We start from the raw sequence: 24,240 nt of genomic DNA, 5'->3' as shown, positions 1-24,240 counted from the left end.
AAACATCTACTCCTGCCTCTCTGTCTTAAGAATAAAATGAGAACAACTGCTTTTTTTTGAAAAATATTTGGATAAAATATAGATCCAGTTTTTAAAGTCTATACTTCTAATTGCATCTATTGATATTGTCATTTAATTTGCTTTTAGTAGGCTACAGTTTGAATATATGGGAGAATTTTTGTGTATTCTTATGTTTCGATTATTTCCCCCAGGATTCCTTCCTTCCAGAGTATGACTTATTTAATCAAAGAGAAATAGTCCATCATCTCAGTACTTAACCCTAATATAATGTGCATCATCAGCAAACCATATATAAAACATGATGCCAATATATTATATACTGGTTTCTATCATGAGAATAATGTTATGGAAAAGTAACAATGGCAATGTTTTACTGAGTGTTTACTATGTGTCAGAATATTTCTATGTCTTTTACATACATTAGATCATTTAATTCTAAAAAAATAGCAAAATAAATTAGAACAGTATTATTGATTGGTATCCATCCTCTAGAGATGAGGAGTCATTGGGAGGAAAGCAAATAATTTGCCCAAGGTCATACAGCTAGGAAGGACAAGGTTAGGATCAAAACCTAGGCAGTCTGGCCCCTGCTCCTCTACCTTCACACTCATCCACATTTCCATGTCCAACTCCCAAATCTGTTTCTCCCCAACTTGTCTTATAAGCAGATTGAAAAGGAATAACTTGATACTCCTATAAAACTCAGCAGTTTCCTCTAGGTTGCATCAAGATGTGTTGTATTTCCTGTTTTTTGGCTTCATCACACTAAGCTCCTTGACCTTATTTATACTTTGCAGCCCAAGCACATCCTTAGGTAAGAATTCCTACTCAATAAACTATGGTTGAATAATAAATGATAGGATGAACACATTATCAAATTTTATTGAACATCTGCTATGTACTGGACATGACCTAGAAACAATGAAAGCAGCATTAAACAAAAAACTAGCAAAATATTTTGTTGCCATGGAGATTATAATTGTTCCAAAGGTCTTAAACAGCTTCATATGATCCTGAAAGACTAAATCTTATTTCAAATTAGTTGAGTTTCCTAGCATCTGAGGCTGAAATAGACAATATTTACTAGTTTCAAAATTATGCAAATGTCAGTTCATTTAATTTTTTTAAAAGTCTAAACCTATGAACCGAGCTTGTCAAGATGGTGCAACATAAATCTTTCTCCATACAGTTTAATTAGACTTTGTTAAGTAGAGTCATTTGTGCTTTTACTTACCACTTTTTTTTAATCCCACATTAAATAGGGCTACTCTGCTGTCCTTATCTATTTTTTCTTTCTGTATTTTGTTTCTACTCTGTATAAACACCTACTCTTTTACTATTTCAATTCAATCATAAATTTAGTTAAAAAAATCTTCTTCTGCATGATCAAACCTGTTTGAAGTGCAGGAATCAGAAATCATCCTGGTTGATCTTATAGTTTTTGTCAGAACTGAATTTACCTCTGATAAGGGAGCTAAGTGATTCATTGAAATATTATAGAGTAGTCTCATAAAAACCTCAGTATACTTGTGTGATTCAACTCATCACAAAAATCATCTATTATTTAAAAAATATATGTACTTACCAAAGGAAATAATTTATTATATCATCTCTGAATAGATAAGTTCAGTTTTTACTACCTTTAATATCACTTGTATATATGTGAATATTTGCTAATTTATTTATAAAAATACATTTTAAAAAATGCTTTAATTTTTCTATGCTTTGTCATTTTATGTTCTATAGCAATAGGGTGCTACAAACTACAAGCCAAATTATGTGTCTGAATTTACTTAGAGTTTGTGTACTTTCTGTGATACTTTGTGTTTTCTTTCTTTTTAAAGTTTTCTAGTTGATTCCCGTTGGTGTGTTGAAAGACTTACCATTTCTCAGCCATATAATTTTAGGCCTTTTACTTAATATTGTAATGGCTTATTCCCTACTACCACCACTAATGTAGAGATAATAATACTTGCCTCAAAATGTTATGGAAAATGAGTCATAATATTAAACAACTAAATGTGTGAGGTATTGACTAACATGTAGTTAAGTATTTATTAAATCTAGTTTTATTTTCATATCCTGATTTCATTCATTCATTCATGAAACATTTTTGGATAACTTTTCATGCCAAGAACTGCATAATGGTTGGAAATTAAAAAAAAAAAGATACAATAAAACATTCTCTACTTCATGATGCTCCCAGGGTATCATAGGCGTTTAAGATCATGACACAATACAATATGTTGAATGTCAGAAGTGGAATTATCTGCAGTCCCAAAGTATGCCATTCCATGTGTGTGGGCACACAAAGAAGGGGCATTGATCCCAGTTAGAGAACTAGAGGGAAAGGAAGGAGAGGAATTGGAATTGGTAGGAAAGAACAAGAAAATCAGGTATGTAGGATGAAAATGTGGTGACCACTAAAATCACTGATGTAAATAGAGAAATCTAGAAAGAAGTTGAGATACATGTCAGAATCTAGAGAATTATTCTAAGCATGAAGTATACTTGGAGACATAATCAACATCTAGAGTGAATAATAGCATCAAGGGAGGAGGGCAAGTAGAGTGAAACAGCCAGTTAGTGGCTAGCGAAGGGAATGCTAGGGAACCCTAGCCTTTAATGAGCATGGAGAGGAGCTCTTGAAGAGTGAGAGGAGGCAGCCAGAGCTGTCTCAAAACTACATGATGGGGCTTCCCTGGTGGCACAGTGGTTGACAGTCCATCTGCCAATGCAGGGGACACGGGTTCGTGCCCCGGTCCGGGAAGATCCCACATGCCACAGAGCAGCTAGGCCCGTGAGCCATGGCCACTGAGCCTGCACGTCCGGAGCCTGTGCTCCACAACGGGAGAGGCCACAACAGTGAGAGGCCCATGTACCACAAAAACAAACAAACAAACAAACAAAAAACCTACATGATGGGTATAAAGTCTCCAAATGCATAAGAACTGAGGAGCAAAAAATTTTGCAAAAACGTCAGTCGATTTATATAAGGATTGAAAACCTTTTCAGATTTAGAATTAGAAGTTCCCCCAGAGACTTCATTTTATTTAGTAGTAATTTTAAAAAATTTTATTGCAGTATAGTTGATTTACACTGTTTTGTTGGTTTCAGGTATAAAGCAAAGTGATTCAGTTATACGTATGTTCATTCTTTTTCAAATTCTTTTCTCATATAGTTTATCACAAAATATTGAGTAGAGTTCCCTGTGCTATATAGGAGGTCCTTGTTAGTTATCTATTTTATGTTTAGTAGTGTGTGTATGATAATCCGAAGCTTCTGATTTATGCTCCCCCACCATTTTTCCCCTTTGGTAAACATAAGTCTGTTTTCAATATCTGTAAGTCTGTGTCTGTTTTGTAAATAAGTTATTTTGTGTCATTTTTAAAAAATTAGATTCCTTATATAAGTGATATCACATGATATTTGTCTTTGTCTGACATAGTTCACTTAGTATAATAATCTCTAGGTCCATCCATGTTGCTGCAAATGGCATTATTTTGTTCCTTTTTATAGCTGAGCAATATTCCATTGCATACATGTACCACATATTCTTTATCCATTCCTCTGTCAGTGGACATTTAAGTTGCTTCTATGTCTTGACTAGTGTAAATAGTGCTGCAGTGAACACTGAGGTGCATGTATCTTTTCGAATTATGTTTTTCTCCAGATATATGCCCAGGAGTGGGATTGCTGGCTCACACGTTAGTTCTATTTTTAGTTTTTTAAGGAACTTCCATACTGTTCTCCATAGTAGTTGTACCAATTTACATTCCCACCAACAATGTAGGAAGGTTCCTTTTTCTCCACACCCTCTCCAGCATTTATTGTTTGTAGACTTTTTGGTGATGGCCATTGATTTTACATTTCTCTGATAATTAGTGATGTTGATCATCTTTTCATGTACTTTTTGGCCATCTATACATCTTCTTTGGAGAAGTTCCATAATGATGAATATAAAAACATCAAATCTCTTTGGACAAAAAAGTGTAGAGACTGTGAGTGGCCTGTGTAGTAGAAAATACAAAACAGTAGAGGAAAGTGTAAGATATGGCATTCACAAAACCTGATCTAATTATATGCATAGAAGGATGGTTTATTATTGCCAAGTAAAGGACCTGACAATTATCATCCTGTTTTTCTTTCTTTTTATCCTCTCTCCAGAGACTTTAAAATTAGAAAATTTCAGTAAGATTATTTTGTAGATTATTTCAGTAGAGTAAATGTAAACTACTCTCTCAAAACACAAGATAAAAAGAGAACATATAGGTAAATTTTTCCATTTGTATTATCAGTCAATATTATCACTAAATATTGACCACATGCAATTTAAAAGACTGTTTCTATATTTTTTCTATTTAATGTTTCTAAATATGAATATTTATAATATGTAAATTGTAAATGTGTAAATGTAAAATGTAAATTTTTAAAAATTGTTACTAAATCTAGATATTTTCTGAAAAATGAAGATATTCCTTTTAAGTTCTTTGCTTAAACTCTCCTATTTGATAAATTCTCTAGTTGGATTTTAATGGAATTTTTCTTCCAAACTGTGTATTTTTCCTATATAAAATTCAGATCATTATCATTCATTTCTGCATTAAATTTCTTAATCTTTGAAAAACTTTTCATTTAAAAATTAATAACCTATATTCTGTATAAAATTCATATTCAATTCTTCAAAATAAAGAAAAAATTGAGTATTAGGACTTCAAATTGTAAAAAATTACATATACATTTTAAAATGTTTATCTTTGCTATGATATTTTTTCATAAACTACTGTTCTTTACATGTACCCACTCACTTCCTGACCTAGTAAGGCAGCTATTCTATTTCATATACAAATGAAGAGAGGAAGGATGAGCAAATCTGAAATTTTAATTATATGTGCTTTAAAAAGTCAAACAAAAACCGTTAAATGATCTTGGTGCTTAGACTATAAATTCAGTGACCCTACTTTGGTCCTTTTGGTGGTTAGTTTCTTAAAGTCTGAATATCATGTATGCTGAGTTGACAGTTACAGATTTTTTAAAAATCATAAACCACTCAGGTGATTGTGGGCTTCTATACTTTTTCTGCACCTATTATTCCTATATTCTACCCTGTCTTAATTTTTTTCTTTAAGTTATAAAAGGAATTCTTTGTATCATCTTTTTGTGTTCTCTCTCCCACGTCTACCTCTAATTGTAACCCATTCTCTCTCTATTATCACTCAATTTTAGCCTCTAATTATGTCCCTGCTGTCTTTTTATTTCTCCCTTTGTCCATATTAGCCCATTGAACCATAACTTTCTGAGAAAATGGAAATGCCCTCCATCTGCTCTGTTCAATATTACCATATTACCATATACCATGAGTAGCCATGTGTAAATACTGAGCACTTGAAATGAGGCTAGCAAGTCTGAGGAAATGAATTTTTAATTTTATTTAATTTTAATTAATTGAAATTTGAATAACTTCACATGGCTAATGGTTACCATATAGGACAGTGCAGCTTTATACCCCTTATTCTTTCTCATTTTCTCATTCTGTCTCCTCTGCCTTGGTATATATTTCTTCTTTGTCTCTGTCTCTAATTCTAACTGTAGTTATTTTTTTTTTTCAGAACTTAAGTCACTTGCTTAACCCAAATGAAAGGCAGAAGCTATACTTCAAGTGCAACCACAAGGCACTGATCTTGTTCATAACATTAACTCCTCTTCCAGCACCTCCAGGGGCTGCTGACTGGAGCTGTTTGAATCTTTTGCTGGTTCAGTTGTGATAAACTCTGAGGGGGTTTATCATACACTACTTTTTTTTTTTTTTTTTTTTTTTTTTTGGTTATTGTTCTTGAACTCCACAAAATTCAGAAGCCTTTAGGACACTTTCAAGTTTATGATTCTTGAAGTGAGTTGAAGGCAAGGAAATGTTGCAAACGACTTTAAACATGAACAATGTAGGCCTTTACTCTCATGATTTTTTACTCTTTCCAAGATTGTTCCTCAAATTATTTGCCCTACCTCACTTATTGATCTTATAAATTTTGCATCTTCTTTCAGATACTACTCTATTAAAATACATCTTCAGTCTATTCTTTCAATACTTAAGCCATGTCCAAAATTTGATATGTCCCATATTTTAGAGATCAGGTGAAGCCTCAACTGAAGCAAAGACCATTCAATTTTAACTTTTACAGCATTATTTCTAAAAGCACTGTATTATAAAGCTGTTTACTTTTCAAATTCTTAAATTCATGAGAAATTTTATTTTTGCTTAGATAGATTGTAGAATTTACTGCTTCGTTTAAGAAAAGTTAACTTACTAATCAGGAAAATGAATCAAAAGCCTTTAAATATTTTGTATAACACTAGTAAGAACAGGCTAAGGATTTTTAAAAAGGGTTAGCTAAGCTTGGTCCCAGAAAACTTGTGAGCACATTACAATTGCATGTTAAATTATAATCTCTCAGTAAACTGATTCTGTCCTTTTAAATTGTGTGAATCTGTGCCTTCCTAATGATTTTATTTTTCTTTGTGATAGAATGCCTCCCTTTCCCTTTCTGTCACATATACATGTGCAGACACACACAAAGGTTTTCAAATTCTTTTGCTGGATTTGAAAAGCTCTGAAAGCCAACCAAACTAGTTTCACTCCCTTTGAAATAAAATAAGCAACCTGTCATCTACTGAGTTTAAAGCACTATTCCAAAAATATGTTCAATAAAATTTATATCTTTTAAAGTTTAACTTTTGATTTTTTTTCTTTTTGTTTTGTTGCTTTTAGATGTGCTTTTTAAAAATGGAAACATTCATATTTCATGGCTTTTTTTTTGGAAGAATTTTCAGAAACATTTTAAAGAAGAAACTTTAAATTTAATTCAAAATTAATTTATTTATACATTCGCATTTATAGACAAGTTTTAAGATTCCTGAGAAGCCCCAGTTTCCCAAATAATACTAACACATTTATTTTCACCACAAAATGAAATCAATAAAAAAAAATGACTTTTATGATTCTATGAAACCAATGCTTATCATCTTATCAACAATGACCAAAACTATATTTGCCTCTGTGGGGTGGGATAGGGAGGGTGGGAGGGAGATGCAAGAGGGAGAAGATATAGGGATATATGTATATGTATAGCTGATTCACTTTGTTATACAGCAGAAACTAACACACCATTGTAAAGCAATCATACTCCAATAAAGATGTTTAAAAAAATAAAAATAATAAAAATAAATAAATAAAATCTAAAGTGATATACACAGTGTTTCACTGCTCCAACTTCAGGTAGTGGGTAAATAAGAATGACAATAAAATACAGTGTGTGACAGGATGAAGTCAGATAACAGGAATCCAGTAGATCTTACTGAAGTCACCATTCATCTTGCTTATACAGGTAGCAAATCTTGGCTGACATGCAGGTGATAGATGGCTGGCTCTATCCACTCACTGAGTGGAACATGTAGATGAATAATCATGATTCAGATCTGTGCCTTAGTTATTCAAGAAGTTACTCTGTATAGTGAATTTGGGGGTATCTTGTGGGTATCACAAGAATAAACACAAGAGTAAAATCTGCCAATATTAAATATGTAAATTCTATTTTCTTCTTATCTGGACTATTATCTCCTGTAAATAAGAAAATTTAAAAACTGTCAATGTTGGCTAAGAGAGTTTCATATATACTGTATCCATACTTTTTGTGCTCTTACTGTTGTTTTAAGATTTTATGATTTTTCTTGTTTCTGTTAACTCAGGCCAATTAAAGCAATTCCTTTTGTGGGCATTTGGGTCATTGTTTACAAGTTTATTGATTCAATTGCATTCTATAAATATTTGTGAAAAATCACTTCTTGTCATACTCCATGCCAGCTGCTGGCAAAATAAAGATAAATGAGGCACAATTACTATGGTGAAGGAAGTAACTAGATACCATAGTAGGTGATAGAGTTCTACAACTTGAGTACAGAAGAGGGCTGCAGCCTGTAGTACCTCATTACCCACAGAATTATGAAGACAGAACACATCAGGGTGAAGATTTTGTTGTGTATATTAGATGTCACCTCCAGAAAGAATTGCAGTCTTTTTTTTTTTTTCTCCAGTTTGCCTGGTGCTATTAAGAAACTACAAATCCACTGTATTCTGAATACTAATCTTGTGACAAGTACTTTCAAATATATGACAACTATAGATTTCATACTGTGGACAGCTTGGCTACAAAACACTAAATAAATGGAGAGCCTAAGTATAGTGACATTAGGTGGGAACACTTAGGCTTTCCTGAGAGTAGAGTGATGAGTATCCACACAGATCTGCATTGGTATCAAGGAACAAGGCTAAAAATTTGATTGATGTCACTCCCCACTCCTTGATTGCAAGTCTGTTAACTAAAAAATGTAGGCTGTCTTGGACACATCATGTGCTATGTAAGATATTAAGTTTCAATTCCTTTTCCCGTAAAGTTGACAAGTTCTTATACTATACCATAAAAAATCCTTTGTCTCTAGCAGAAACCAATCAACATATAGGAAAGAGAAGATATTTATATTATAAAAAGAATGTAAAGTTGAAGGCAATGTAGTAAAGAATTATTGGCAAACAGTTGCTATTTGTGTTGATCTTTCCTTTCTTTCCAAATTTTGATTTTAGATTTTAAGGATTTTTAGGTTAGCAACATCATATCTAGGTTTTCTCATACTTTTGTATATCAGCAAGACTTCACACTTCTTGATATGTTGTGATTTTAGACATTTGTGCTTTAAGAGTCCCCCCAAAATGTACCTTGGGTATTGAAATTCTAGACTTCAAATTCACAGAACAGGAACCATACCTTATTTTTTTTTGTATCCCTCACAGATTGCTTTGTAAATAACTATTTATTTACTAAGATATAAGGTTTACTAAATAATATCTGAATGACAAGTCAAAAATCAGTAGTTTTTTTTTCTAATTTGTCCAGGCACTTAGGAAAAATTCTCACTAACAATTTATAGCATAACACCAAATGTAACACGTAGGGAACCATAATGCATATAAAAGGTGTGGAACATATTTAAATGCTATGTAAGTGAGATTAGACATGAATTATCTGTGGAAAGATCGTGTTTTCCTTAATTTACAATCTCTAGGTACATATTATTTATTATATATGAAACATAGTGTTCTAACACACTGTTTTTCCAAATAGTCTGAGACTTGGTAGGTAAATTAAATTTCACTGGTGCTACTTTCACTGGCCTCAGTCATTCCTAGTGATGGCTCACACTCTTGTTTCTTGAATTCAATGCTGCACACAACCTGGGATTATGCTTTTGTTATTTGATAAAGCAATGACCATGTTATTGAGGAATAAATATCTAAGTCCCTAAAATAAGCTCATATTTTTCTCCACTTACCCCAAACATAACTACTGTGTAATATAATAGATGCTGAAGAACTGAACATTTCCCACTGACCCTTGCTAAACACTAGCCCCAACTATTCCTCACTACCCCTCTTTTTTTAAATTAATTTTTTATACTGGAGTATAGTTGATTTACAATGTTGCATTAGTCTCAGGTGTATACCTATTCAGTTATACAAATACATATATCCATTCTTTTTCAGATTTTTTTCCATATAGGCTATTACAGAATATTGAGTAGAGTTCCCTGTGCTATACAGGAGGTCCTTGTTGGTTATCTATTTTATATATAGTAGTGTGTATACGTTAATCCCAAACTCCTTATCCCTACCCCACCATGTTTCCCCTTTGAAACCATAAGTTTGTTTTCGAAGGCTGTGAGTCTGTTTCTGTTTTGTAAATAAGTTAATTTGTATCATTTTTTTAAGATTCCACATATAAGTGATATCGTATGATATTTGTCTGTATCTGACTGACTTCACTTAATATGATAATCTCTAGGTCCATCCATGTTGCTGCAAATGGCATAATTTTGTTCTATTCTATGGCTGAGTAATATTCCATTGTATATATATACCACATCTTCTTTACCCATTCCTCTGTCAGTGGACATTTAAGTTGCTTCCATGACTTGACTATTGTAAATAGTGCTGCAGTGAACAATGGGGTGCATGTATATTTTCAAATTATGTTTTTCTCCAGATATATGCCCAGGAGTGGGATTGCTGGCTCACACGTTAGTTCTATTTTTAGTCTTTTAAGGAACTTCCATACTGTACTCCATAGTGACTGTACCAATTTACATTCCCACCAACAGTGTAGGAGGATTCCCTTTTCTCCACACTCTCTCCAGCATTTATTGTTTGTAGAACATTTGATGATGGCCATTCTGACTGGGGTGAGGTGATGCCTCATTGTAGTTTTCATTTGACCACTCCTCTTGTTATACCCAAATTGACTCACCAATGGAGGCTAAGCCTGGCTTCAGACATAATGTCTTTATATATGATCCTGTATTTGTCATAACCACATACAAATACTCAGAACAAACAAATCTGACTGATCATCTTCAATCTAAGGTATATAGATTTGTCTGAGAATCAGAGCATGGACAAGGAAGACAGAAAGAGAAACCAGAAGGTAGTTAGCTGAAATACAGGGCAAAGCTGATGAAACTGGAAACTTGAATTTATGTGATTTTCAAGGTCACATATAATCTTTATCAAAATTGTCTATATTGGTTGCTGAGAAATTATTAACAAAGATTGAAATCAGATATATATATTAATTTATATTTATCCCCTTTGCTATAAGTTATTTACATATTGAAATGACCAAAAATTTTTGTTATATAAAGGAATGATCAGGGTTGAATCTGGAAACAATTTTAATTTTTATCTTTTGCACTCTCCTATATAGTAATATACACATATGTATATCTTTTTTTAATGTGTATATGTTTATATACATATATGTACATATATAAAATATATCCATATGTGTAAGTGTCTATATACACACACATATATGCAAAGATGCACATTTTCTAGAAATATATCCCAAAATTTCTATCACTGTGGTTTTCCTAAGTGTATAGTACTCCAAGTTAGTTTTCTTCGACTCTTAGAAGAGTGTAATCTGTTGGAAGAGAAGATATTGCATTAATAAGTAATTTTTATTTTTAAATGTCCAACTTCTTATGGATACTTATGTTTGTATACTCAAAAATAGTTCAAGTCAACAAAACCCAGTAGCAAAAACTACAGTTGGTGGCCAGATCTTGTTTCGTAATACCATTCTCCAAAATGCAACTGGTACTCTTTGGAGAAATGGCTGTTCCTAGGACTGGGACAGAAAATGTGTTTGATGGTTGTAGAGTATTTTGTAGTGCCAGAAAGTAAGGAAGTGATACACACACACACACACACACACACACACAATGATGAAGAAATACAAAAGTGATACAGGGGCCAGCCAAAAGACCTGGCACAATTTGAGAAACAAAATAGAATACTCTTAGATAATAAGGTATAAAATACCCATGCAGTAATGTTGATATAAAGAAATGATTGAATAAATGAGGAATAATAGACAAATTTCCTGCACAGAAGAATTTAAAATAATTTATGTAAATATTCTACCCTTCAGAAGGTACATATTAACTCCCCACACCTTAAGTGTGAGCTGTGTATAGTGACTTTTTTCAGGAGTGCAATTCCTTGACAGTGGAGAAACCTAATAAACACTACCTCAAGTTACATGATCAAGTTTAGCATCAAAAATGGTGTCATATTGACAGTATATACTCATGATGCAATGTGCTAAGAATGGCATTTTACTTCTGAGATCATCCTCCAAAAACTACACAACCCCAGTCTAATCATGGGACAAAAATCAGACAAATCCCAATTGAGAGACATTCTACAAAATGGTGAACAGTAATCAAAACTGTTAAGATCATCAAAACCAAGGAATGTCTGAGAAACTGTCATAGACAAGAGGAATCTAAAGAAACAACACTATTAGATGCAAGATGGTATCCTGGATGAAATCCTGAAACTGAAATGGGGCATTAAGAAAAAACTGAGGAAATCATAATAAAGCATGAACTTCAGTTAATAAAATATATCAATATTAATTGTGACAAATGTATCATACTTATATAAGATTTTAATAATATGAGGGACTGGGCATGGGGTATATGGGAACTCTGTTTATCTTCACAATAATTCTGTACATCTAAAATCGTTCTAAGTTTATTAACACAAATAACTCAGTTTACCAGAAAAATTATATTTATATCAGTCCTTAAAACATATTTTTGTGTATATGTATTTGTATTAGTTCATAATATTTTTTGCTTTCACCCACTACTCCATATCCCTTCGGGTATAGTATGCTTTTCTTCTGCACAGATTATGGATTTGTCTTTGACTTGGTTTGTTCAATGATCTGTGAGTGGTTTTGGTTCTTGTGTGGTTTGGCTTGAACTCTTTTACTCCTGGATCGACCATGAAAGTAATATCTCTGGGTAGTGCTTGCCCACGGAGAATGTGAACACATGTGGAATATATCTGAACCCTACTCAAATCCCAGAGCCAACTCGAGCTCACTGAAATATGATGCAGTGTCACTCAGTTGTTAAACAGACCATGGGTAGAAGAATAAATGCTTGCTAGATAGACCACTGAATTTTCTGGCGGTCTGTTAGTTTATTGCAACAGTAGCAGAATAATTTAGTGTGTAACACAAATCTTCATGGAGATGACCGTTGCTCTTTGCTGTAATGTATGTGCATCCCTATTAATTGTGTGTGTGTGTGTTCAGTATGCGCACAAGTCAAATTTCTAAAAAACTTGTTCTACTGGGAAAATGCCAGCTAAGTGTATAATACTATTTTAACTAGTATTCAAGAAATCAGTAAAAACATATGGAACTGACACACTTTGATTATAGTCTTTTATTTAGGAAATAATTTTAGTTCATCATAGTTACGTGTTTTTTTTATTCAAGATTTTGTGAAGCAGACCCAGTCCAATTTCACGGTCATGCCATTTGTAAAATGGTGTAATCCAGTGAATTATCAATGTTGGAATGGGCTCATATATTAGCGGCTCTCTCTGTTTTTGTGAATATTGAAATGTATTTTGCTGATATCAAGTGACAATTATTTAAAAAAGAAATTTAACAGCATCAGCAGTAAATGAAGTACTATTTGAATATATGTATATGTCTTGATTTTTTAAATACGTGGTGCATACTCACGATATGTTTTTGTGCATATATAACATCATGCATTTAACACACAGATATATAAAAAAATCTCATGTACACCCCCTTCCAAATATGTAGAAATGAGTAAATACCTAGGCAGTGAGCTAGATGGCGATATAGCATATAAAGATGTAATTTTACTTTAGAATCCATGGATTATGATCCCATAGGTCTAGGTCTTGAGAATCTCTAGCAACAATAGTCTGTATGAAATGCATTAAGTATTATTTTTCTTATTGAATAGAATTTAATTGTAAATATACGGAATATAATCTTCCTAAGTCACATGAAAATGGCACTGATAGTAAAGGAAAATGTTTTAGCAAAGAATATTTCTATTATGCTCCTGATATGTTGAAACATTTTTCATAAGAGTTTATATAGTTAAATACTAAACTATCAAAATGTGTTCTTATTTTTGGCAATGTGCTTTGCTGACGAGATAAGCATATGTTTATTTTTTTAATTTATATATTTCACTTTGTTTTTACAAGCTTCTTTCTTTCTTTGAATAATGAAAAATATTGGGGGTGTAATATTTAACTTAATATTACATTGAATGGCAAGTAAAATGTTTAAAAGTTTTTCTTACTGTGGTTATTATATTATTATATTAGCCATAATTTCAGGTTTCAGGGCCAAAAGAAGGATACCCTAAAAAGCACAGAATGTTTCATAGCTTTTCATCCAATTTAACCTTCTACATTGTCCTCCTGGTAAAACATCACATATCAGTGAATCATTAGGCAAATGCAGATAATTGGCAATTTTGATTAAACGTGAAAAAAACTATTTTGTAAAGAAATAAAAACATGTATGATAGTGGACTAAGTGTCCCTAATAACTGTGAGTAGGTTGAAACATATAGTAATTAGAAAATGACTCTAAAATAAGACATTCTGTACACACACACACACACACACCTGTAATTCCATTGATTTTTAAGTTACATGTAGCATCCTGAAGGAAAACTAACAAGCAGAGTAAGTCAATTCTTTTTACAAAGGTCTAAAAATTTAAGGGACAAACTTAACAGTAATATCCAACATCAAATGTATGTGTGCAAAGCATTTCCTGAACAGAAAGGAAAGAAAAGGCATGGCAAGAATAGGTTGAGGATATAATATTATTTGTGGGCAGGGAAATTATTTGTCCAGTACTGTGTTAGTTTTCTTAATATTGACTATAATTATATCAAAACTTCTTTCATATTTATTTTCTAGCCATTTTTCAAATATGCCACTGAGAATTATTCCCAAAGTGATATTCATTGTGTTTATTGAGATGTCAAATACCATAAAATTCGTGGCCCTTGTTTTCTAACAGTCACTGTCATGGAGAGTAAAAGTAGTTGGTTCTGTACTATCATGATGCTGGATGTCAGCAGTGGAGGATTCAATGCTTTATAGTAGGAGATATGAACATCCCTCCCCATTTTTTTTTTAATATTTATTTATTTATTTATTTTTGGCTGCGTTGGGTCTTCATTGCTGCATGCAGGCTTTCTCTACTTGCGGCGAGAGGGGACTACTGTTCGTTGCGGTGCACGGGCTTCTCATTGTGGTGGCTTCTCTTGTTGTGGAGCACAGGCTCTGGTTGCACAGGCTTCAGTATTTGTGGCACGTAGGCTCAGCAGTTGTGGCTCGTGGGCTCTAGGGCGCAGGCTCAGCCGCTGTGGCACATGGGCTTAGTTGCTCCATGGCATGTGGGATCCTCCTGGACCAGGGCTTGAACCCGTGTCCCCTGCATTGGCAGGCAGATTCTTAACCACTGCATAACCAGGGAAGCCCTCCCTCCCCATTTTTTTTACCCACTCTGTTATCTTATCACTCTTAGTCTTCAGTTGGCTCTATACTTAGGGCGACACAGAGACAATTCAGGTATCCCTTTTAAGCCACTAGTTGCACCCTATTAACAGAGCCTACTGAATTGAGAAGTAGGAGTGTAAGGCCAATTAATAATCAAATGCTTTTGCTTTTTGTTTTTGTTCATATTTGATGGTTTTCTCTGTTGAGAATCTCAGGAGAAGGAGTGTTGTCTTATCTGGTAACAATCCAGTATTCAGTAGTCTTAGGATCATCATATCTTATATTACATTTTGCCTAGAATGTATAATTATGGGCTCTAAAAATAAATCTAAGATTAAAATATGATTGAAGTAAAAAAAATATAAACAACATTTTTGAATGTTGTCAGACAATTTTCTTAAATAATTTTCTCTAAAAGGGAATAATAATGATCGTTGAAAATGTTATTTCATGATCCAGGCAATGTGGGAAAGCAAAATTTTAGAATTGCTTAGAAAATAACACATTGATTAGACTTAAAACAGTTTTATTTTCTGCTTTTTAAAAAAAAATTTGGGTTTTAGTGTCTTCACTCCTTTATGTCTTGCCTACTTTTGACTTTTTCTTTTTACCTTGGATTCAATTGTCATCTCCTAGATGAACCAATCTTGATTACCTAAACAAGTTATACTTAATTATTTAATTGTAATATTTGTATTAGTGTTATAAGCTGAACTGTGTTCCTCCAAATTCATATGTTCAAGTCTTAACCTCCAGTACCTCAGAAAATGACTATATTTGGAGGTAGGGTCTTTAAAGAGGTAGTTAAGTTAAAATGAGGCTGGTTTGGTGGGCCCTAATCTATTCTGACTTGTGTCTTTATAAAAAGAGGAGATTATAACATACAGAGAGACACCAGGGGCACATGTGCACAAAGGGAAGACCAGGTGAGGACACATAGAGAAGGTGGCTATTTGCAAGCCAAGGAAAGAGACCTCAGAAGAAATAAGACCTGATTATATATTGATCATGGACTTCTAGCCTCCAGAATAGTGAAAAAATAAATTAGTCTTCTTTAAGCCACCCAGTCAGTGGTATGTTGTTATGGCAGCCCTTGCAAACTAATACAAATAGTAAGCATTAACCTTAACATTTTGGAATGTTGACTAATACTTTATGCATTTTATGAGTCAATGCTCATGTGAAAAGTAGTTTTTCAATGACATAGCACATTTCTCTTCTTAGGAAATAGTAAGATGGGTTGTTTTACCCAAGAATCACAGTAATTCAATATTACTGGATACCTCAGGGTCCAGTGACATGGAAACAAAGAACCAAGGCATGGTGCACATTTGATCATGCTCTTGAGTTTCCTTCATTTAAATATTATGAAAATGTAGATGTCCAACATGACTAATGATATCACTAGTTTATTCCTTTCGTATGTCCTGAATTTACATTTTACAATTTGATTGTATTAATCAGTAAAACTATATATATATATTTTTTTTTTTAATTATCTCTCTCTCTATATATATATATAGATAGAGTTTTAATACTTTCAAAGCAAAAAATACCCTGCCGCCCTCCACATAAAAGAGTTTGTTTCCTTATTGAACAATTTGTTTTCTGCTTTGTTTACTAAGTTCTTAAAATATCATAATAATATAAGGCAGGTCATAGAGGAATTAATTTCTAATATAGCAAAATTAACTTTAGTGTTAAAACCCACCAATATTCATTCATTTATTCAAAAAAATACTCAGCATCTCTTAGGTACTAAGCACTGTGTTTTACATTGCAGATACAATTTTGAACCAGACAGAAATGGCCCCTAATCCCCTAGAGTACAAACCATATTGACTGAATAGAGTGCGTGATTTTCTTTTCCTGACACTGATAAGTAAAAAGTTTTGAAACAGTGCCATTTATTAATAGTCTTTTATACCTAATGATTATCTCATTTATACTTATACCTTAGAAAACCAAATATTAATAATTTAACCTGGTATTATGATTTAATAGAAGAGATTGCAAAATTTGGAACAAAGACATTCCTTAGTTTACAACCTAGTTTTTCCGTGTCATAGTTTTATTATTTTGGGCAGATTACTTAAACTATTCAAACCTGTTTCCTTATGTGTAAACCCTCATTATTAATATTTACTTTGAAGCTTGACTTAAAGTCTGAGATCATAAGAAGTACATGGTGGGCATATAATAATTATTACCTTTATTTATTTTTATATTAAAATTAATGGTATTAGGTTTAATCAGATAAAATTATGTCAGAACACATACGTCAGAATTACTTTCAAAGCAAACTTGGGTTCCAGATCAAGCTACTTGTTTTTTGATGGTCAGGCTTTTAACCATTGTGCATTTTACTTAGCAAATATATAAACTTTTTAAGAGACAAACAAAGAAACCTTTTATTATATTCACCAGAATTAAACACAATATCCAATATGGCAATATGGTTCCAGTTTTTCATTTCCAAGTGTCATTCTAACAAGATTCAAATATAGTATTTGTTTGTGAGGTTCTATATAAATTCACTAATGAGAACAGTTGTGTTGTTTTAGCTTAATTTTTTTCTGCCTCACATTGTGCCTGAGAATTCTTTTTTATTCTTATGGTGTGTGTGTGTGTGTGTGTATGCATGCATGTGTTTGTGTGTGTTTAAAGTGTCCTGTTCTGATGCTATTACCCTAGGGCTTGATTTTCTTTTGTGAGTTTTGATATTCCATAGAAAGAAGACTGCTTTCAACATATAAATTCTTCTGCCACTTTACATTTAGTGAAGCAGGTCGTTTTAGCTTCCTTCCAGCAGTAAGATTCATTATTTTAGTGAGTTTTGACATAGGCTCTGATTGGTTAATAAACCCATGTTCATCATTTGCAGTTTTACTTTTGTTTTGGTATTAGGAAGAATATAGAACATATTCAGCAATAAAACCCTAGTCAAGTGATTTAATCTATAAGAAAAATAAGCCTTACCTTGAAATGCTTTTAAATATGTTTTTTGTTTATTTAGGGGTTGGAGGAGGGAAAGGTCACTGTTAATAGAGAGCTTTAACCAATTCTGACAAATCTGTAAACTAAAATGATGGTTCATTATAAGGTTATGAAAATTCCTAAAAAGGGCACAATGGAAATATTTAAACTTTCTACCTTAGGATAAATGGTATTAAATCATGACCCTCATAGTCATCCTATATAAAGTTATGCTGTGATCACTGATCTTTCCTCAATCTCCTCTGGAAAGTGGTATCAACAACATTGACGCATTAAAACAGGAAAGATAAACCACTAGCACTTGATGAGTTAATGTGATAATAATTGGCATTATGCTATTCATTTAGAAGTATTTAGAAAAAGAGTAAAAACCTGCAGAAACCTAACACCTTTATATGAGGCTTCCAAGCTGTCTTTAAGCAGACTGGCTGTACCTTAGTGGTCACATGAAGCCCCCTTTGTCATATGACTTTAGGGGCATGAACATATAACTACCCTCTTGGAAAACTGTATCTGAATTTAAGTTTTAAATGATACTAATTAAAATGGTACTAATTAAACATAAATGGTACAATTACTCTCACAAGAATAGGTACAAAATATTTTTGAAGTAATCTGTACTTCTCAAATTTAGGACTATGTTTCTAATTATTTTTGTTTATTTTCTTGAACATTCTTGTTTTTCCTATCTTCCAAATGATGCTCCACTGTTTTTTCTTTTTTTTTTTAATCTTTATTTTTGGCAGCGTTGGGTCTTTGTTGCTGCACATGGGTTTTCTCTAGTTGCAGCAAGTGGAGGCTACTCTTTGTTGTGGTCCGCAGGCTTCTCATTGCGATGGCTTCTCTTGTTGCAGAGCATGGGCTCTAGGCATGCGGGCTTCAGTAATTGTGGCATGCAGGCTCAGTAGTTGTGGCACACAGGCTTAGTTGTTCCGTGGCATGGGTGATCTTACCAGACCAGGGCTCAAATCCATGTCCCCTGCATTGGCAGGCGGATTCTTAACCACTGTGCCACCAGGGAAGTCCCATTCCACTGGTTCTTGTTTTGGATTTTCATATTACCATTACTCGTTTTAGTGAATATAATTTTTACTGAAAAAATAAAAAAGCTACATACTCATTCCTAACAAAAAAATTGGACTTCCCAAAAAACATAAATGGACTCCATAGATCCAGAATCCCAACTTTGACAACCTTTAATTAACTTAGAAAATGATAACCCATTTGTCTTAATATATTTATTCTAATATTTTCTACAATACACATTTTTGAGGCTGCTAAATACTGTGTGTGTGTACACACACACACACACACACACACTGAGATTAAATTTTTTTTTTTTTTTTTACTAATAACCCGATTGTATATATCTTTAATTAGATGTTCTAAATTATGTAAACTTAGAAATTCACTATTAGGCTAAGCTCAATACAGTTTTTTTTTTTTTTTTTTTTTGCTTTATAACAAATTTAATCAGTTATACATATACATATGTTCCCATTTGACCAGCTTCTAAATCTGAGACTTGGAAGATTTGGATATACTTTTCTCTCTCTCTCTTTTTTTTTTGCGGTACGCAGGCCTCTCACTGTTGTGGTCTCTCCCGTTGCAGAGCACAGGCTCCGGACACGCAGGCTCAGCGGCCATGGCTCACGGGCCCAGCCGCTCCACAGCATGTGGGATCTTCCTGGACCGGGGCACTAACCCATGTCCCCTGCATCGGCAGGTGGACTCTCAACAACTGCGCCACCAAGGAAGCCCCTACCTTTCTCTTTATGTTACAATATGAAACTCTCTTTGCACGCCATGGAAAAATACACAATTCCCAGGCTTTTAAAATACTATATCCCACATAGTAGTATTTATTGATTTATTACAATATAACACAATTTCCACTTCACTGAGTGGACATTTATTACTATCTAGCCTTCAAGTTAATTTCAGTGAGATTATTAGGTCAGTTTTAACGTTTTGCACAAAATGTGAGCCCATATCCATTATTGGATGTCATTGACATATCTAAAGATATAATCTGGCCATTGAATGTGAAAAGAGGTATGCTTTTCATCCCCTGTCAGTACTATTAAACTACAGTATTTTTCACTTCCATAGTAATTTAACTGTATATTTTTTACTTGATGTTTCTACTATGATTTTTTTTAAATTGAGCATCATACTATGTCTGCCATCAAATTTCATCCAAAAATCTATCTCTGCCAGACTCAAATGGATACAATTATTTTCCTAGATAAAATGTGAGCCTGGAATATGTCCACTTTGCTTCCGTTTGAACTAATCTAAGCTTTTACAATTTTAAAGTTCTCCATGGATATTCTCGGGCATGTCAGAGATCTTTTACCTTTGTTCATCAGTATATGTTGCTGTGAATTAGTTCTGGTTTGTTAAGCACTTTAAAGAAAGGGAAAACTTTAAATTCTACAGGATTAAGAAAGGGAATCTTATAGAAGAAAATATGCTTTACTGTTATCCATGAATTTAATCATTATCTTTTAAATATTTATTATTTATACTAAGTGCATTTAACAATATATGTGATCAATAATGAACTTTTTAAGTATAGAAAGATGTGTGGAGAACATGTACTGAACGTTTTATGACTATTTGACCAATGTGAAACTATCCCTGTCTAAAGAAATTTCATTTTCTGGCTCCTAAATCTTGAAATAAAAAATGTTTAACATAAAAACATCTTTATAATTGGCTCTAATATAGGCAGAAGGAGACCGAACACACAATTAATACAAAATCTCAATTTAGGAATGATTTCAGAAATTTCTGGAAAAACAAGTGATTTCACAAGAAAAATAATAGTTGTAGAGTATCTTGGTCTGATTTCTCTGACCTTTATTTGCAAAGGAAAGAAGTTATGAATGACTGTTGAAAGAAGGTAAAGTCCTATCTGATCCAAAAAAAAAAAAAAAAAAGCCTAAGCTTCCTGAAACACTATTTTTTACAGTACAGTCTTAGGCCACCATTCAGTATGGTGTTAAAATAACAATCTCAACTCTTTTATTTAACGAATATTTGCAAATAATAGATTTTCCTGTGACCTCACCAAGCTCTCCAGTGTCAAGGCTACCTCCTTAAGAAAGAAGGCAGAATTAAAGCCCAAGCATGCCTTCCAATTATATCTCACTTTGGCTTTCCTGTGTCCAAGGAAATACATTTCTGTCTCTTGTACCCTGCTTTGAGTGGCATTAATTTCTATTGATTGATTATTCCATTTCTAATTATTCCCATAAATGATACAGGGAAAAACATTAAATACATTTTATCTTCTAATTTGTGTCTGTAAGATATTTCGAGTAATCCACCTATTTGTTATTTGTGTTAAAATTTGACAGGTCAATTTGCCCAAATAAGGGTAACATGAATGCCTCAGGATCTGAAAATAATATCACATGAAAAATGATTTAAGAGTTGGAAAAGGCATTTAATCAAAAATCATGTGACATAAAAACAATGACCTTTTATCATCTGGAATCCTAAATTCTTACTTCCAGCTCCACTCTCTAGAGCCAAACCTGGCTAGTTCAAATCAGACAGGTTTAATTTTTCCCATATTGTGGAAGAGATACTCATATGCCTAAGAAGTTCAGTAAAAGGCTGATGCAAAATAAAATCTTACCACATGGTGAGGGACATGAATATATCCTGATAAATTGTGGGAAGAAGGCAGAGGTTAAGCAAACAGTAAAATAGTGACCCCCGTCTGCTCATATTACCTGTGTAACTTAGAGAAGTTATCAAATGCTTTACAGAACATTGTCTTCAATATCCTATTCAAAATCAGTGCTTCAACTTGTCTTAGTAACAGAATATCTATTCCTATTTCCCAAACCTATGTTATAGAAAGGCAACAGGGCTCCTTGCACTTAAACACAGCTGTACAATAATACTTATTGGTTTACTATTCAGTATTAGCCACCTGAATAATATTTGGGATTTCTTAGAAACTCTATTTGGTTTTAGTATATATTACACTAAAGATACAGAGTTAAAATGTTGTATTCTAAAGTCATTTGAAATAATTATCTTTTGTGCATGTATGTTTAGGTCCCCAATATGATATGTGGTTGGATTAATTTATTTTAATTAGTTTTCAATTACAGGAAATTGCTTTTGTAATTAATTTGGTTTTTATTTTTTTAATTGAAATACATTTGACATACATTGTTTAAGATGTACTACATGTTAAATATGTATTGTAATATGACTGACATTGTAATGATAATTAGTAGCTCTTTCACGTCACATAAGTATTTCTTTAGTTGGAATAATTAAGATAAGTTTGATGATTATAATACAGTATTGTTGTCTATATTGACTATACTGTACACTAGATCTCTAGGGCTTATTTACTACTGGTTGCAAGTTTGTACCTTTCAAAAACATCTATCCTATCCCTCCCACCTCCATTCTTAGCCCCATACCCTGGTAACCACCATTTCACTCTCTGTTTTTACAAGTTTGGCTTTTGTAGATTCCACATATAAGTGATATCATATGGTATTTATCTTTGTCTGACTTGTTTCACTTAGCATAACATTCTCAGTCTATCCATGTCACACATGGCAGAATATTCTTATTTCTCATGGATGAATAATATTATGTGTATATATATATATATATATATATATATATATATATATATATACACACATATACAACATCTTCTTTATTCATTCTTGCATCGATGGACACATAGGTAGTTTCTGTATCTTGGCTATTGTGAATACTGCTGCAGTAACATGGGAATGCATATATCTCTTCAATGTCATGTTTTTATTTAGGTATTTACCCAGGAGTGGAATTGCTGGATCATATGGTAGATCTATTTAATTTTTGGATAAACCTCCATATTGTTTTCCATAGTGGTTGAACCACTTTATATTCCCACCAACAGTGCAGAAGGGTTTCCTTTTCTCTCTATCCTTGCCAACATTTGTTATCTCTTGTCATTTTGATGATAACCATTTTAACAGGTGTGAGGTGATATCTTATTGTGGTTTTGATTTGCATTTCCCTGATGATTAGTGATGCTGAGCATACTTTCATGTACCTGTTGGTCATTTGGATGTCTTCTTTGGAAAATGCCTATTTAGTTCTTCAGGGCATTAAAATTTTTTTTGTTGTTATAGAGGTGTATGAGTTCTTTTTATATTTTGGATATTAATCCCTTATTCGATATACAGTTTACAAACATTTTCTTCCATTCTGTATGTTGCCTTTTCATTTTATTAATTGTCTCTTTTGCTGTGCAGAAGTTTTTGGTTTTATATAGTCCCATTTGTTGAATTTTGCTTTTGTTTGTGTTTTTGGTGTCATATCCAAAAACTCATTGCCAAAATCAATTATTTTCTTCTAGGAGTTTTGTGGTATCAGGTCTTACGTTTAAGTTTTTGAAATTTCAAGTTAATTTTTGTGAGTGGTGTAATAATACAGGGATCCAATTTTATTTTTCTGCATGTGTTTATCCAGTTTTCCCAGCACCATTTGAGGAAGAGATTATCCATTCCACAATGGGTGTTCTTGGTTCTCTTGTCATATATGAGTTGACTGTATATTTGGGGGTTTAATTCACAAATAATAGATTTTCCTGTGACCTCACCAACTCTGTTCTGTTTATTTGTCTATGTGTCTATTTTTATGTCAGCATCATACTGTTATAATCACTATAGCTTTATAGTATAGTTTAAAATTAGAAAGTGTGATACCATAATTTGGTTTTTAAATATGTAAAATTATACCATTCCAAAGGCAAAACTATAACATGATAAATATTTAGAAAAAAACACACCATATTCTCTCCAATCTATGCCTTTCACTCTTTAAAAGAAACAATTTGTATTATAATTGTGGTTATTTCAGTGTTTATTTTTTTCAAATATATATTTGCATATTTTCCTTCATTTCTTTCATAAAATGCAGCTAATATGTGTACATACACATACAAACTCTCTTGCACTTTTTTATTGTCTTCTTAAGAATATTTGCATGAAGGTATGACTCCATACCAATGTATAAAAATTTTCCCCATCCATTTTTATGGATTCTTTATATTCCATTGAGCAGGTATACCAAAACTTATTAATTCAAGCCCTTCCATTAATTTGGGGTTGTTTTAAAATTTTAATGTCATAAATAACACCAAAATGAATACATTTGTGTATAAGTCATTCTTGGAGAAGAGATCAGTATTATCTTTTACAGCTTAAAATTTTTAATTT

Source organism: Hyperoodon ampullatus (assembly GCF_949752795.1).
Source record: "Hyperoodon ampullatus genome assembly, chromosome: 4".
NCBI lineage: Eukaryota > Metazoa > Chordata > Mammalia > Artiodactyla > Ziphiidae > Hyperoodon > Hyperoodon ampullatus.
This window is presented reverse-complemented; position numbering follows the sequence as displayed.